The sequence below is a fragment of the Lipotes vexillifer genome, unplaced genomic scaffold (assembly GCF_000442215.2).
Source record: "Lipotes vexillifer unplaced genomic scaffold, Lipotes_vexillifer_v1.1 scaffold102, whole genome shotgun sequence".
NCBI classification, from domain to species: domain Eukaryota; kingdom Metazoa; phylum Chordata; class Mammalia; order Artiodactyla; family Lipotidae; genus Lipotes; species Lipotes vexillifer.
Genome location: NW_006786541.1, coordinates 719313 through 735568, shown reverse-complemented (window position 1 = coordinate 735568; position 16256 = coordinate 719313). Strand labels below are relative to the sequence as shown.

Sequence of the window (16256 nt, the reverse complement as noted above, 5' to 3'; positions counted from 1 at the left end):
TCAAGCACTGCGCCACCAGGGAAGCCCCACAATTCTTTGATTCTATGATTTCTCTTTCATGTGCACCCTCTAACATTTCAGTAGAATTTCCAGCACATTTGTTCAGTGGACTTCTGTCACGTTGGCTTTTTGTTATCTGCATCCTTCTGTTTTATCTCTTATTGATGATAAGCTGCTTTAGGAAAAATACCATCAAGACCTCTTAAAAGAGCAGCTCCTATGCTGGTGTACAGCCTGTCAGTGGTCCAGGAGTATTTCCTGATCGGTACATGCATCAGCAGCAGCGTTAGGAGTTCAGTGGATACACAAATGGGTTTCATCTCCAGTTTCATATCCTGGTGATTGGAGCTGGCTGCTGAGAGGACTTAGGTGAGAGAGATCATGAAGCCAAATCAGCTTCTGTGGCCAAGAGTGTGGTGATGGATTAGTAATGTCTGCCATGTTACTGGGAGTGGAAGTTACTGTCATGCTGCTGTTTCTTTTGCCATTTGTGACCTGGAACATTAGTTATAAAGACAAGTACTCCTTTTCCCTGCCCCTAGGTGTCTGTTGGCACGAGTAAATTTGGGCAAGGGTCATGGTCATAGCTCTGTTGCTCTGCGGGTATGTGGATCCATCTCCTTACTGACATGCGCTTTTACCCAGCCTCTGCCTAAGGGTACTAACACCTCTCGTAGGTGAGGTTGCCTTTTCCCCCCCATGTGACTAGATATTTTCAAAAAGCTCCGGGTTTTGTGTGTGTTTGTGTCCACCAAATTGGCACAACAGCTTCTGCATCCCTAACTATATTTTCCCCTTGAAATGACCAGAGTTAATAGCAGTGTCTGCAAAAATGTATTGATTAACACAGCTATGAATCATTTATGCTACAACTGTCAGTGCAACGAAATGATTTACAGGCTTGAGGGTGTAGAAGGAGCACCAGACATCTGTAGTCCATCCCCTTTCCCACCACCGCCTCTGGTGGGAGCTGCCCCGGTCCTGACAGCTCATGGGGAAGACAGGCATTAGAGAGGGTGTAGTGGGATGAGCTCGGGGTCAGAAAGCATTCATCACAAGCCAGCCTTGGTCAGAAAGTCAAAGTTACTTCCAGGATGTCTGGCAGTGAGCCGTTGTTTGCTGCTCTAGAAATAGTCAACAACATGACCTAATCCGGTAGTGGTTATTCATGGAAAACGGGACACTGGGGAGCAGCCAGACCACCTCCTTGCTTTTTTTTTTTTTCATTTGCCAGAATATTTAAACAGACTATTCCAGTTTACCCTGTGGAAATAAGTATATCCTTTGAAGTGAAAGACAACCTTGCCTGTAAAGGAAGGGCTCTCTGGAAGGTCCCTATACAAATTCCATTTGGCTCCATTCCCCTCTTTAGGTGGAAGCACAGCTTTACGTGCTAAAGTGTTGCTCTGAACACGTGCCATCCTTTTAAACATTATGGAGTTGGTGCTCTCCTCACCTCTGGACTCTTGCAGTGTTTATCATTCATTTATCATACAGTTGGGTACACAACTGACCAGGCCCACGGTGTCCAGTGCAGCTGGGACAAGAGGGAAGTTGGAAGTGAGGTGGAGCCAGCATTCACTATATTTAGGTCAAAGCTTGGGATTAAGGATGATGACAAGGTGGTTACTGAGACTGTGTAAAGTCTCTCAAACAGTGCCTTGAGCAGTAAATTGTGGGTCTGCAAGGGTCAGCCCTCCTTGCCCTGCTGAGTTCACTGTGCAACGCCTGAGCCAAGGCAGGGGCTTGGGTGATCCTGAGGGCGAGAGGAAGTGCCTCCCTGGAGAATCCTCTTTTCATCATGGGACTTCCTGCTCTGGGGAGGGAAAGGGCCCATGGCTGCCAGGCCTGCACAGTTGGATCCTCCCAGCAAGGGCTGTGTTAGCACATGTTGGGCTCGGATTGAAGTCATGCTTCCTACTCTTTCCTTTTTCTTTTGTCCTTAGGCGAATTTAATAATATGGTTGCAATTTAGATGTGGTTGTTTGTAATAAGGCTTTTCGTATTTATTTATTTTTTTACAGCTAATCAGGGGAACTTATAAATGTGGTATATATTGTTACATGTGTATATATTTTGCATATACATATATAAAATCATATAGTGTAAGTAAACTAGGATCAGGGCCAGTAAATATATAGCCCATGGGCTATCACTTTGTGCCCGTAGCAGATAGTGTTAGAAGATGATATTTTCCCAACAATCCTGGGAGAGCAGCCACTGCCATTCACTGGGAGTTGGCAGGTGTGACGAAACCTGTTTTTCATCCTGCACACAGATCAGTCGTGAGGCACGGGTTGTTTGACCTATTCTAATCAGTTTTTACAGGATGGGTCAGCATGCCAGCAGTCTCTGGGAGCCTTCCAGTGGGAATAAACGTTCATTTCTGGTGAATGGCCAGAGTCAGTGACTCTGATTGTAAAAGCCTTTGGCCGGTGTTGGTCTCTTTCCCTTTGGGAGTGAGTTGTCATGTGGGAACATTGAGATTTTGGTCTTGATTCCAGTGAACTTGTCGTTTTAAAAGTTGCTCTGGAGTGAAGTCAGGAGCCATTAGTGAGGCAGCAAGGACGTATTTGGTGTCTCTCTTCCAGCTGTGTCCGGGTTAACTGAGGTCAAGGTCATTCTAGGGACAGGGACTCCTGTATTGGGACAGGAGCGCTGACAGCATGCAAGGCAGGGGTGCAGTGACTGGATTTGAGACATGGGCAGGATAACCGGGATGGTCTCTTCATTCACTTGGTTCAGACATGTTCATATGTAATCAACACATGTTAGTAAAGAACCCACCGTGTGCCAGACATTGTGCTCTCTGTCCTGGCTTCCTTCTCGCCATCTCCTCAACTTTGTGTGCCTTGCTGTCCTTCAAGTCTCATTTTGGGCTTCTCATGAATTCGATTCTTTCCACTTCCCAGAGGTCACATGTAACTTAGACCTTAGCATCTAATTATTGCCAAATTAAAACATTAGATTTATGGCACGCCTTTGCCTGTTCAAACTCCTTACATCTAAATTTGAGATAGAGACCAAATCATTCTTTTTTTTTTTAATTTATACATTTTTAAAATTTTTGGCTGCATTGGGGCTTCTTTGCTGTGCGTGGGCTTTTCTCTAGTTGCGGCGAGTGGGGGCTATTCTTCGTTGTGGTGTGTGTGCTTCTCATTGTGGTGGCTTCTCTTGTTGCCAAGCACGGGTGCACAGGCTTCAGTAGTTGTGGCTCGAGGGCTGTAGAGTGCAGGCTCAGTAGTTGTGGTGCATGGGCTTAGTTGCTCCACGGCATGTGGGATCTTCCTGGACCAGGGATCGAACTCAGGTCTCCTGCATTGGCAGGCAGATTCTTAACCACTGTGCCACCAGGGAAGTCCCGACCAAATCATTCTTGATTCTTGCGTATCTACTCTCCTTGCTTATAGGTCGGTTAGGCCTAAAGGTAGGTCCTATTCCTTGGGTGAGGTGCATCTTGAACTTGGCAAGAGCATGGTTCTCTGTGTGGATACATAAATACAACTGAATGGCAGAGCATTTTTTTTCTGGAAATAGACCCATAGCCTGAAGGTTGGTAGACTGGTGCTTGTGCCCAAGGACAGGGGAGGGCAGTGCTGGCTGTCCTTCTCTGCTTTGGGGAGTGTTTCCATAGCAACCTGATTATTCTCTCCCCCTCTCCCCATCCTGTCCCTATCTTGCCCTTGGCTATGGACTCCTACATCACCATAGCAGGAATTATTGACCACCATACTTAAGATTGACACCTCCCTTCTAAAATGGAGATGTCATGCCAAGCAGCTTGTGATATGGGTGCACAACTGCTATTCTTTCAGCAGTTTAGCTTCTTGAGGCTATTTCAACCTTTTTTGTATCCTCCCATGTGGTGCTTAGCAAATGTTGAAAGCATGAATCAGTGACTATTACAGGGAATACTGCCCTATGAAAGAAAGCTATTTCTATCTTTTGGAAAATGGCCCATGAAAAGGAACCTAGGTTCTGGATATAGTCACATTGGTATAGAAAAGGTAGCTTGTTCAGCAAGTACTTTGTCAGTTTCTTGCCTCTTTCATATTCATGCTCTAGGACAGCATCTCCTAATGTGTGTGCTCCATTGAACTAGTGCTGTGTCAGATGTTGGTAAGTGCAAGGAGGTTTCAACACATGTAGGGATGGATTTGCCATGAAACTATGAAGTTGAAGCTTCATAACCCCTCACAAAGGGGGTCCCTACCAAGGCCCTGCACCTAATCTTATATTCTTTCTCCTAAAAAAAAAAAGGCAGGGGTCTTTCTAACTTGGGTAAGTTTCAAGTGGCCCCACCCCTGAATACAAGTACAAAACCCTGAGCTAAACTCTGATAACTGGGCTTTTTTTAAAAAACAAAAAAACCCTAAAACTGCAGAACTTGTTAGAGCCTTTAATGTATGAATGTCTGAGAAGAGGGGCATAGTACTGTTTCCCAAACTTTTATTTATAGAGTACTTTGTTGGCAAAAGAATCTCATAGTACCCCATCAGTTCTCATAATGAAGCACATATTAAGTACTCTGAATTAGAAAATTAGGGAATTAACTGCCCAGCTGTCTCATAACAGCTCACGTGAGCTGACTGCATCTCTTCTGAAGTTGGTGACATTATGTTGGTTGCTCAGTTTGGCTCTGGTGAAAGTATTTATACCATGGAGATCTGCAAACCTGTGCACAGGCAGGATCTGACTTCTAGCTTAGTTTTATCTGCTCTTTGGGCCAGTTACCAGGAGGTGACGATTGTTCACACTAAGGGCATAAATGAATTTAGACAAGTTTGAACAACATTCACATGAAAGGCTGGCAAGGTGGACTCATTGTTAAAGTACTTCTGTTCTTCTGAAAAATGGGTGTTCATACATCCTATTTCCTAGAGGAAAAGTTAGGGTTTTTTCCTCATTGAAAATGAGCTTAAATATTTCAGATATGTACTCAACCTTGGAAATCAAAACATTTTGCTACTATAACAAATTACCTTAAACTTACTAGCCTTTTTTTTTTTTTTTTTTAATTAAAAATAGTTATTTTGGCCATGTCAGGCAGCTTGTGGGGTCTCAGTTCCTCTACCAGGGATTGAACCCAGGTCATGGCAGTGAAAGCCCGGAATCCTAACCACTAGACCACCAGGGAACTTCCTTAAACTTACTAGTTTAAAGCAACACAAATTTATCTTCTTACAGTTCTGGAGGTCAGAAGTCCTAAAAAGGAGGTGTCAACAGGGCTATTCCTTCTGGAGGCTCTGGGGGAGATTGTATTTCCTTGCCTTTTCTAGCTTCTAAAGGCCTCTGGCATTCCTTGGCTTGTGGCCCCGTCTCCATCTTCAGAGCCAGCAACATAGCATCTTCCAACCTTGCTCTCTGACCTCTACCTCCGACGTCAGTTCTCCTTCCTTCTGACCTTGACCCTTCTTTTAAGGACCTTGTGATTACATTGGGCCCAATTTGGTAATTCAGGATGATCTCCCCTCAAGGTTCTTAATGATGTCTGCACATACTCTTCTGCCACATAAGGTAACGTATTCACAGGTTCTTGGGATTAGGAGGTGGATATCTTTGGGGGGAGGGGCAGTATTCAACCTATCACAGAATGTATTATTTATTCTTTAAAAGATCAGATTCATAAATGCCTTCTAGAATTTCTTCCGGCTGCAGTGGGTTTTTTTTTTTGTCCACGCCCTTCCTGCTTAACAGTTTCTCATATAAAACTACAGTTTGTTTTATCACCATTAACAATTTCTTCTGGACAGTGACCTTTACTGGTAGAAGTTGTGCATTCTTTGTTAAAATGTTAAAAAAAAAACTTGGGCAAAAGGAAAATATATTGGGTTATGAACGAGCTCTTTATTAAACCTGTAAAGGATGATTTATATTCTTGTTCAGCAATTTTTATTCCCAGCTACCTCAAAAAAGACCTAATCAACATCCTCTCATAGTTCCTAAACCTGAAACAAAAAAATTCAGGAGCATCAGGAGGGGAAGAGAGTAGGGTATGAACCCACAACCCTCATTTTTCCTGTTTGCCTTGCTGGTTGGAGAGGCTGGGGATCATTCTGTAGGGTGCCTGTAACATGGGAATCTGGTTTCCAGCAGTTCATTCGTAAGTGTGAACAGAATTCACCATTCAGTCAGGAAAGCTTTGAGTGCCTACTGATGTGAGCCTGGGAGGGACCTTCACAGTTAATGGTGTGGTGGACCAGGGTGAACCTGCAAAGGAGACTAGGAAGGTGTGGCCATAGAAGGAGGAGGAAAACTTGGGGTGGGGGCGGTGTTGAGGGGGTGAGTGAGGTTAGGAATCCTAGGTGCTGCTGAGAGGACAGAATGAGGGGGTCTGAGAAATAGCCTTTGTCTTTAATGACATGAGGTCATTGGTTACCTTTGCTGTGTCCATGGAGGTGACAAAGCCCACGTGGACTGAGCCTTCACATGGCCTGGGCCCTGTGGATGGTGTGGTTCTTGATGATGATGGAAGGGGTAAGTTACACGAAGGAAGCATAGTAATAGTAGTCTTTTATTATTCATTTTTTGGGGGGCTGTGCTGCACGGCTTGCAGGATCTTAGTTCCCCAACCAGGGATTGAACCTGGGCCCCAGCAGTGAAAGTGCTGAGTCCTAACCACTGGACCGCCAGGGAATTCCCTAATAGTAGTCTTTGGATTTTTTTAAGGCCATTGTCCTGGAGCTTTTGTGATTTACCAGATTTGTGAAGACTATTCCCATAGTCAGTAATGTATCCCATTAAATGCAATAAAGTAGACTTTGAAGATTTTGAATCAATTGATATTTCTCTCTTCTAAAGAACCATCATTTCTTAGTCCTCTTTACTTTGTTTCCATTTCTAACACCAGCATAAGGCTGGTAGTGACTAGTTAAGTCAACAGTTCTTAACCCTAGTGTCCTAACTTACTACTGTGTCATAATCAATTGTGAGCCGTGTTCAGGTGATTTGCTACTAATTACTGGTTAAGGGACTATACTTTTGGACGACCTGCTGGAAAGCAAGGTGATTCCTGGAATAAGATTGTTTTCCCTTGTATGGTTTCTAATATGCATTATTGAGTGGGGTGGAAAGAGTAGAAACAGAGCCAGCTCGTGCAGCATTTGCCTGTCATCTGCAGTGCATCGGCTGAGAACGGCTGGGCCCTAGTGAGGAACTAAAAAGTACAAAGAAGCACAATGAATGCTTTAACAAAATTACAGTTACATGTATCATGGCCCTGGACTTACCAGGAGAATGCTCGCTGTCAGCTGTACAGGTCAAGCACTGAGGGATTCTGGGACAGGGGAGAGAATGGTGGGCTTGGGGAAGCCAGGGGTCAGAGAGGCTTTGCTGGAGGAATTGACCTTTAGGAGTAGAACTGGATCTGTTGAAATGCCCATGGGGCAGGCAGTCCCTGCAAATGAGACAGCTGACCCCAGGCCTCCAGAGCTGTAGTTCTTATCTGTATCTGTGGGTCAGCATCACCTGTGGCTTTCTAAAGTGCTGAGACTTCCACCTTGGGAGGTCTTGATTCTGCATTAGCAGATAATACCCCTCCCCTCAGCCTCTCAAGTGGTTCTGATATATATATATATATATACACACACATACATATACATATACATATGTATGTATATATATATATATATATATATGATATATGCTAGGGTTGAATCCATGTTACTTTGAGGCTAGTGGAGGAATGAGAGGTATCATGATTTCATCACTGGACATCTTTAGGAACAAGTACAGATTCACATGGACGTGTACATGGGTGCACAAGACACAAACACACTCTTACACCCTTAGGTAGCTTTTGACTGAATATAATCAGGCCTTACATGTATAAAGGTAGCTCTGTAAGAAGTAAAGTTTGAAATGCTTAATGTGATGTTCCAGTAGACAACAGTCAGGTGTCTCATTTAGCTCTACAACTTGGAAATGTCATAGTCTTTCTTAATACTCTTGATACTGAGCCCTGAAGCGTTAAACTTCGAATAAGCATTGTGGAATCTTCCAAAAGTGCTTAACTTCTATTTAGCACCTCTGGTATTTTTCGGATTTTTTTTTTTTTTAAACATCTTTATTGGAGTATAATTGCTTTACAATGGTGTGTTAGTTTCTGCTGCATAACAAAGTGAATCAGCTATACATATACATACATCCCCATATCTCCTCCCTCTTCTGTCTCCCTCCCACCCTCCCTGTTCCACCCCTCTAGGTGGTCACAAAGCACCGAGCTGATCTCCTGTGCTATGCGGCTGCTTCCCACTAGCTATCTATTTTACATTTGGTAGTGTAATATATGTCCATGCCGCTCTCTCGCTTTGTCTCAGCTTACCCTCCCCCCTCCCCGTGTCCTCAAGTCCATTCTCTACTTCTGTGTCTTTATTCCTGTCCTGTCCCTAGGTTCTTCAGAACCATGTTTTTCTTTTTTCTTTTTTTTTTTTCTGATTCCATGTATATGTGTTAGCATACGGTATTTGTTTTTGTCTTTCTGACTTACTTCACTCTTTATGACAGACTCTGGGTCCATCCACCTCACTACAAATAACTATTTTGTTTCTTTTTATGGCTGAGTAATATTCCATTGTATACATGTGCCACGTCTTCTTTATCCATTTGTCTGTCCATGGACACTTAGGTTGCTTCCCTGTCCTGGCTATTGTAAATAGTGCTGCAGTGAACAGTGTGGTACATAACTCTTTTTGAATTAGGGTTTTCTCAGGGTATATGCCCAGTAGTGGGATTGCTGGATCATATGGTAGTTCTATTTGTAGTTTTTTAAGGAACCTCCATACTGTTCTCCATAGTGGCTATATCAATTTACATTCCCACCAACAGTGCAAGAGGGTTCCCTTTTCTCCACACCCTCTCCAGCATGTATTGTTTGTACATTTTTTGACGATGGCCATTCTGACTGGTGTGAGGTGATACCTCATTTTAGTTTTGATTTGCATTTCTCTAATGATTAGTGATGTTGAGCATCCTTTCATGTGTTTGTTGGCAATCTGTATATCTTCTTTGGAGAAATGTCTATTTAGGTCTTCTGCCCACTTTTGGATTGGGTTGTTTGTTTTTTTGATATTGAGCTGCATAAGCTGCTTGTATATTTTGGAGATTAATCCTTTGTCAGTTGCTTCATTGGCAAATATTTTCTCCCATTCTGAGGGTTGTCTTTTGGTCTTGTTTATGGTTTCCTTTTCTGTGCAAAAGCTTTGAAGTTTCATTAGGTCCCATTTGTTTATTTCCATTTCTCTAGGAGGTGGGTCAAAAAGGATCTTGCTGTGATTTATGTCATAGAGTGTTCTGCCTATGCTTTCCTCTAAGAGTTTTATAGTGTCTGACCTTACATTTAGGTCTTTAATCCATTTTGAGTTTATTTTTGTGTATGGTGGTAGGGAGTGTTCTAATTTCGTTCTTTTACATGTAGCTGTCCAGTTTTCCCATCACTACTTATTGAAGAGGCTGTCTTTTCTCCATTGTATATTCTGGCCTCCTTTATAAAAAATAAGGTGACCATATGTGCGTGGGTTTATCTCTGGGCTTTCTAGCCTGTTCCACTGATCTATATTTGTTTCTGTGCCAGTACCATACTGTCTTGTTCACTGTAGTTTTGTAGTACAGTGTGAAGTCAGGGAGCCTGATTTCTCCAACTCCGTTTTTCTTTCTCAAGATTGCTTTGGCTATTCAGGGTCTTTTGTGTTTCCATAAAAATTGTGAAATTTTTTGTTCTAGTTCTGTGAAAAATGCCAGTGGTAGTTTGATAGGGATTGCATTGAATCTGTAGATTGCTTTGGGTAGTAGAGTCATTTTCACAATGTTGATTCTTCCAATCCAAGAACATGGTATATCTCTCCATCTATTTGTATCATCTTTAATTTCTTTCATCAGTGTCTTATAGTTTGCTGCATACAGGTCTTTTGTCTCCTTAGGTAGGTTTATTCCTAGGTATTTTATCCTTTTTGTTGCAGTGGTAAATGGGAGTGTTTCCTTAATTTCTCTTTCAGGGTTTTCATCATTAGTGTATAGAATGCCAGAGATTTCTGTGCATTAATTTTGTATCCTGCTACTTTACCAAATTCATTGATTAGCTCTAGTAGTTTTCTGGTAGCATCTTTAGGATTCTCTATGTATAGTATCATGTCATCTGCAAACAGTGACAGCTTTACTTCTTCTTTTCCGATTTGGATTCCTTTTATTTCCTTTTCTTCTCTGATTGCTGTGGCTAAAACTTCCAAAACTATGTTGAATAAGAGTGGTGAGAGTGGGCAGCCTTGTCTTGTTCCTGATCTTAGTGGAAATGCTTTCAGTTTTTCACCATTGAGGACAATGTTGGCTGTGGGTTTGTCATACATGGCCTTTATTATGTTTAGGTAAATGTTTGGTCTATGCCTACTTTTTGGAGGGTTTTTATCATAAATGGTGTTGAATTTTGTCGAAAGCTTTTTCTGCATCTATTGAGATGATCATATGGTTTTTCTCCTTCAGTTTGTTAAATCACATTTACTGATTTGCGTATATTGAAGAATCCTTGCATTCCTGAGATAAACCCCACTTGATCATGGTGCATGATGCTTTTAATGTGCTGCTGGATTCTGTTTGCTAGTATTTTGTTGTGGATTTTTACATCTATGTTCATCAGTGATATTGGCCTGTAGGTTTTTTGTGACATCTTTGTCTGGTTTGGGTATCAGGGTGATGATGGGCTCGTAGAATGAGTTTGGGAGTGTTCCTCCCTCTGCTATATGTTGGAAGAGTTTGAGAAAGATAGATGTTAGCTCTTCTCTAAATGTTTGATAGAAATCACCTGTGAAGCTGGGCTTTTGTTTGTTGGAAGATTTTTAAGCACAGTTTCAATTTCGGTGCTTGTGATTCGTCTGTTTATATTTTCTATTTATTCCTGGTTCAGTCTCGGAAGGTTGTGATTTTCTAAGAATTTGTCCATTTCTTCCAGGTTGTCCATTTTATTGGCATATAGTTGCTTGTAGTAATGTCTCATGATCCTTTGTATTTCTGCAGTGTCAGTTGTTACTTCTCCTTTTTCATTTCTAATTCTGTTGATTTTAGTTTTTTCCTTTTTTTTCTTGATGAGTCTGGCTAATGGTTTATCAATTTTGTTTATCTTCTCAAAGAACCAGTTTTTAGTTTTATTGATCTTTGCTATCGTTTCCTTCAGTTCTTTTCATTTATTTCTGATCTGATTTTTATGATTTCTTTCCTTCTGTTAACTTTGGGTTTTTTTTTGGTTCTTTCTCTAATTGCTTTAGGTGTAAGGTTAGGTTGTTTGAGATTTTTCTTGTTTCTTGATGTAGGATTGTATTGCTATAAACTTCCCTCTTATAACTGCTTTTGCTGCATGCCATAGGTTTTGGGTTGTCGTGTTTTTATTGTCATTTGTTTCTAGGTATTTTTTGATTTCCTCTTTGATTTATTCAGTGATCTCTTGGTTACTTAGTAGTGTATTGTTTAGCCTCCATATGTTTGTATTTTTTTTTACAGATTTTTTTCCTGTAATTGAATGTAGTCTCATAATGTTGTGGTTGGAAAAGATATTTGATATGATTTCAATTTTCTTAAATTTACCAAGGCTTGATTTGTGACCCAAGATATGATCTATCCTGGAGAATGTTCCATGAGCGCTTGAGAAGAAAGTGTATTCTATTGTTGTTGGATGGAATTTCCTATAAATATCAGTGAAGTCCATCTTGTTTAATGTGTCATTTAAAGTTTGTGTTTCCTTATTTACTTTCATTTTGGATGATCTGTCCATTGATGAAAGTGGGGTATTAAAGTCCCCTACTATTATTGTGTTACTGTCGATTTCCCCTTTTATGGCTGTTAGCATTTGCCTTATGTATTGAGGTGCTCCTATGTTGGGTTCATAAATATTTACAATTGGTTTATCTTCTTCTTGGCTTGATCCCTTGTTCATTATGTAGTGTCCTTCTTTGTCTCTTGCACTAGTCTTTATTTTAAAGTCTCTTTTGTCTGATACGAGAATTGTTACTTCAGCTTTCTCTTGATTTCCATTTGCATGGAATATCTTTTTCCATCCCCTCACTTTTAGTCTGTATGTGTCCCTGACTGTGAAGTGGGTCTCTTGTAAACAGCATATATATGGGTCTTGTTTTTGTATCCATTCAGCCAGTGTGTGTCTTTTGGTTGGAGCATTTAATCCATTTACCTTTAAGGTAAGTATTGATGTGTATGTTCCTATTACCATTTTCTTAATTGTTTTGGGTTTGTTACTGTAGGTCTTTTCCTTCTGTTGTGTTTCCTGCCTGGAGAAGTTCCTTTAGCATTTGTTGTAAAGCTGGTTTGGTAGTGCTGAATTCTCTTAAATTTTGCTTGTCTGTACAGTTTTAATTTCTCCATCCAATCTGAATGAGATCCTTGCTGGGTAGGGTAATCTTGGTTGTAGGTTTTTGCCTTTCATCACTTTAAATGTGTCCTGCCACTCCCTTGTGGCTTGCAGTGTTCATGCTGAAAGATCTGCTGTAAACCTTATGGGGGTTCTCTTATATGTTATTTGTTGCTTTTCCCTTGCTGCTTTTAATATTTTTTTCTTTGTATTTAATTTTTGACAGTTTGATTAATATGGCTTGTTTCTCCTTGGATGTATACTGTATGGGACTCTGCACTTCCTGGGCTTAATTGGCTATTTCCTTTCCCATATTAGGGAAGTTTTCAACTATATTCTCTTCAGATATTTTCTCTGTCCCTTTCTTTCTCTCTTCTTCTTCTGGGACCCCTATAATTTGAATGTTGGTGCGTTTACCCTTGTCCCAGAGGTCTCTGAGACTGTCCTCAATTCTTTTCATTCTTTCTTCTTTATTCTGCTCTGCAGTAGTTAGTTCCACTATTTTATCTTCCAGGTCACTTATCCTTTCTTCTGCCTCCGTTATCCTGCTATTGATTCCTTCTAGAGAATTTTTAATTTCATTTATTGTGTTCATCATTGTTTGCTGTTTAATTCTTCTAGGTCCTTGTTAAACGTTTCTTGTATTTTCTCCATTCTATTTCCAAGATTTTGGATCATCTTTACTATCATTACGCTGAATTCTTTTTCAGGTAGACTGCCTATTTCCTCTTCATTTGTTTCATCTGGTGGGTTTTAACCTTGCTCCTTCATCTGCTGTGTGTTTCTCTGTCTTCTCATTTGGCTTAACTTACTGTGTTTGGGGGTCTCCTTTTTGCAGACTGCAGGTATATAGTTTCCATTGTTTTTGGTGTCTACCCCCTGTGGGTAAGGTTGTTTTAGTGGGTTTTGTAAGCTTCCTGGTGGAGGGGACTGGTGCCTGTGTTCTGGTGGATGAGGCTGGATATTGTCTTTCTGGTAGGCAGAACCGCATCTGGTGGTGTGTTTTGGGGTGTCTGTGAAATTAGTATGATTTTAGGCAGCCTCTCTGCGAATGGGTGGGGTTGTGTTCCTGTCTTGCTAGTTGTTTGGCATGGGGTGTCCAGCACTGGATCTTACTGGTCGTTGAGTGGATCTGAGTCTTAGTTTTGAGACGGAGCTCTCTGGGTGAGCTCTCACCTATTGATATTACGTGGGGCCAGGAGGTCTTTGGTGGTCCAGTGTCCTGAACTTGGCTCTCCCACCTCAGAGGCTCAGGCTTGACACCCGGCCAGAGCACCAAGACCCTGTCAGCCACGTGGCTTCAAGGAAGGACTTGTCTCAGCTTCTGGGAGTGCTATCAGTGACTGCCCTAAGCTGTCACCTCCTTCAGAGTCCTCCTCAGCTGTACTGAACCTCTCGCATTTTGTTTGCTTTATTTTTTTTATTTTTTTAATTTTTTTAATTTTTGCAGTACGTGGGCCTCTACACTGTTGTGGCCTCTCCCGCTGCGGAGCACAGGCTCCGGACGCGCAGGCTTAGTGGCCATGGCTCACAGGCCCAGCTGCTCTGCAGCATGTGGGATCTTCCTGGACCGGGGCACAAACCCGTGTCCCCTGCATCAGCAGGCGGACTCTCAACCACTGCGCCACCAGGGAAGCCCTAGTTCTTTTATACTTGGTATGTTTGTGTCATGCTCCTGGGGTATTCACATCACTGGAATACCCTTTGTTCATTTACCTGCTGGAAAATAAGCTGGATCCTGGAAGGTTAAGGCTTCTTGAAATTACAGAAGGTGGACTAGCTAAGGAGTTGCAAGACCTGGGTTCTTGTCATGGTTCTTTGATTAACTTTTTATGACTTTGGACAATCCTATTTACATCTCTGGGCTTTAGTATACATATATGTATACATATACATGTATAAGTGGAACCTCGATTTGAGGTTTTAAAAATTGTGTATTCTATGACACATGTGGTTTTATAACACCAGATGTAACACTTTAAAGAATTTCTTGAGGGTATCTCTACTATACAGGGGGTGGACTGGGGGCTGTTGGAAATTCAAAGACACGTAAGACATGATCCTAGCTCAAATGAATGTTCTATTTAAGATAATACCCAAACTCATACAGAGCTAAGTAACAGAAGATTAAATAACCATTCAACTGAGTTAAATAGCAAACTATAAGATGCGATGTAATTAGTTGTTGGAGGAATGGGATAGTTCAGCATTTCCCAACATCTTCTTACATCTTCAGTTTTGCAAGATGGTAATAGGTTTTCCTCGACAAATAGGTTCCTAGGTCAGTTGCATTTAGAATAGGTCAAATAAAATTAAACAGTTTACTAAAGATCTCAATCATAATCTCCATAATGAATACACATCTGCATAATTGGTTTCCCAGACTTTATTGTCCAAGAAGCCCTTCATTTTCTTTGAAGATTATGGACTATTCACTAATGGAATGGAATGCAATTTGGGAAGTTGTATTAACGATGTACATTAGGAGTTTAAAGTGGGCAGAGGGGCTTCCCTGGTGGCTCAGTGGTTGAGAGTCCGCCTGCCGATGCAGGGCACATGGGTTCGTGCCCCGGTCCGGGAAGATCCCACATGCTGCGGAGCGGCTGCGCCCGTGAGCCGTGGCCGCTGAGCCTGCGCGTCCGGAGCCTGTGCTCCGCAACGGGAGAGGCCACAACAGTGAGAGGCCCGCGTACCACAAAAAAAAAAAAAAAAAAAAAAAAAGTGGGCAGAGGTGGCTTCAAGCTGGATGGCCAGAGAAATACATGGAAAAAGCCTATGGTTGAGTTGTCAAGCCAAGTGACTGGAAGGACAAAGGACCCCTAACCCTTTCTTCAGAGTCTCTCAGGCTTTCCTTCTTGGAAGTGCTCCTTTGACAGAATTAACCCCTCTCAAGTTCCAAATCCCCTGGGGGTATTGCGGGAAACTCACTTCCTACCACCCCTCACTCCAGTGCCTTTCTATTTTTGTACCAGTTATATTCAGTAGCAACAAGCTGATTTCCAGCTTCATACTTTGCCAATGGGCTATTGTGAGGGACTCCTGGCACCAAAATAGAGCTTGGCTGCTGCTTATCCACAGTGAGCCAGGATTGAACTGAGGCTGGCCCAGGGACTGGCTGTACTCAGTCACCCGGGGCTGCCCCTCCCCAGGGCTACTGATGTAGAATCCTCCAGAGGGGCCCAGGAATCTGTACTTTTAGCCTGCCCCAAGGCCAGGGATTTAGGAGTTGAACTTGGAAGCCTGTCTCACGTTGGGCCCACTGAGCCTATATATTCACCTTACATTAGATTCCATTAGACCCTATGGCTCCAGAGATGCCCTGGGGAGGGCTTGGGAGACCCCAGTGCTATAGGCTACAGGCTCACAGCAGTGAAGAACAACAGAGTTCCTAGTTGTTAAAGCCCTAATTCCATGTAGCTTCCCTCAAACAAGTACATCCCAAGTCTTGATAGAATTAGATAGCAGTTATTGAATTGAGTCACTCATTTGCAAATGTAGTTACAGGAATGCATGATCATATTAGAGTGATCCAGGGAGGGAAGAATGAGACTTGCAGTGGGCAGGTTGGGAGGGGCCTCTCCTCTTCATTTGGTTTATTCTGTTGTGCGTCTGCTCTTCCCTCTAGTGCCTTCTCTGTCATGAGTTTTTTGCCTAAAACCTGTGAGGAATTATTCGTTACAATGAGATGAGAGGTTGACCACTTCTTTTTTTTTTTTTTTTTTTTTTTTTTTTTTTTTTTTTGTCGGGGACGGCGGGCCCCCCCCCGCGCCAGCCTCTCCCGCTGCGGGGCACAGGCTCCGGATGCTCAGGCCCAGCGGCCACAGCCCATGGGTCCAGGCGCTCCGCAGCACGCGGGATCCTCCTGGACCGGGGCACGAACCCACGTCCCCCGCATCGGCAGGGGGGCACC

At 42.4% G+C, this 16256-nt stretch overlaps 1 protein-coding gene and 1 non-coding gene across 2 annotated transcripts in view; one reads left to right on the top strand and one right to left on the bottom strand.

Annotated features, from left to right (window-relative positions):
- Positions 1–16256, top strand: part of TLN2 (talin 2) — a 454271-nt gene that overhangs the window by 44772 nt on the left and 393243 nt on the right. The window lies entirely within an intron of this gene.
- Positions 6565–6636, bottom strand: TRNAE-UUC (transfer RNA glutamic acid (anticodon UUC)). The gene has a single exon. It is a non-coding gene; the product is annotated as a tRNA-Glu (tRNA).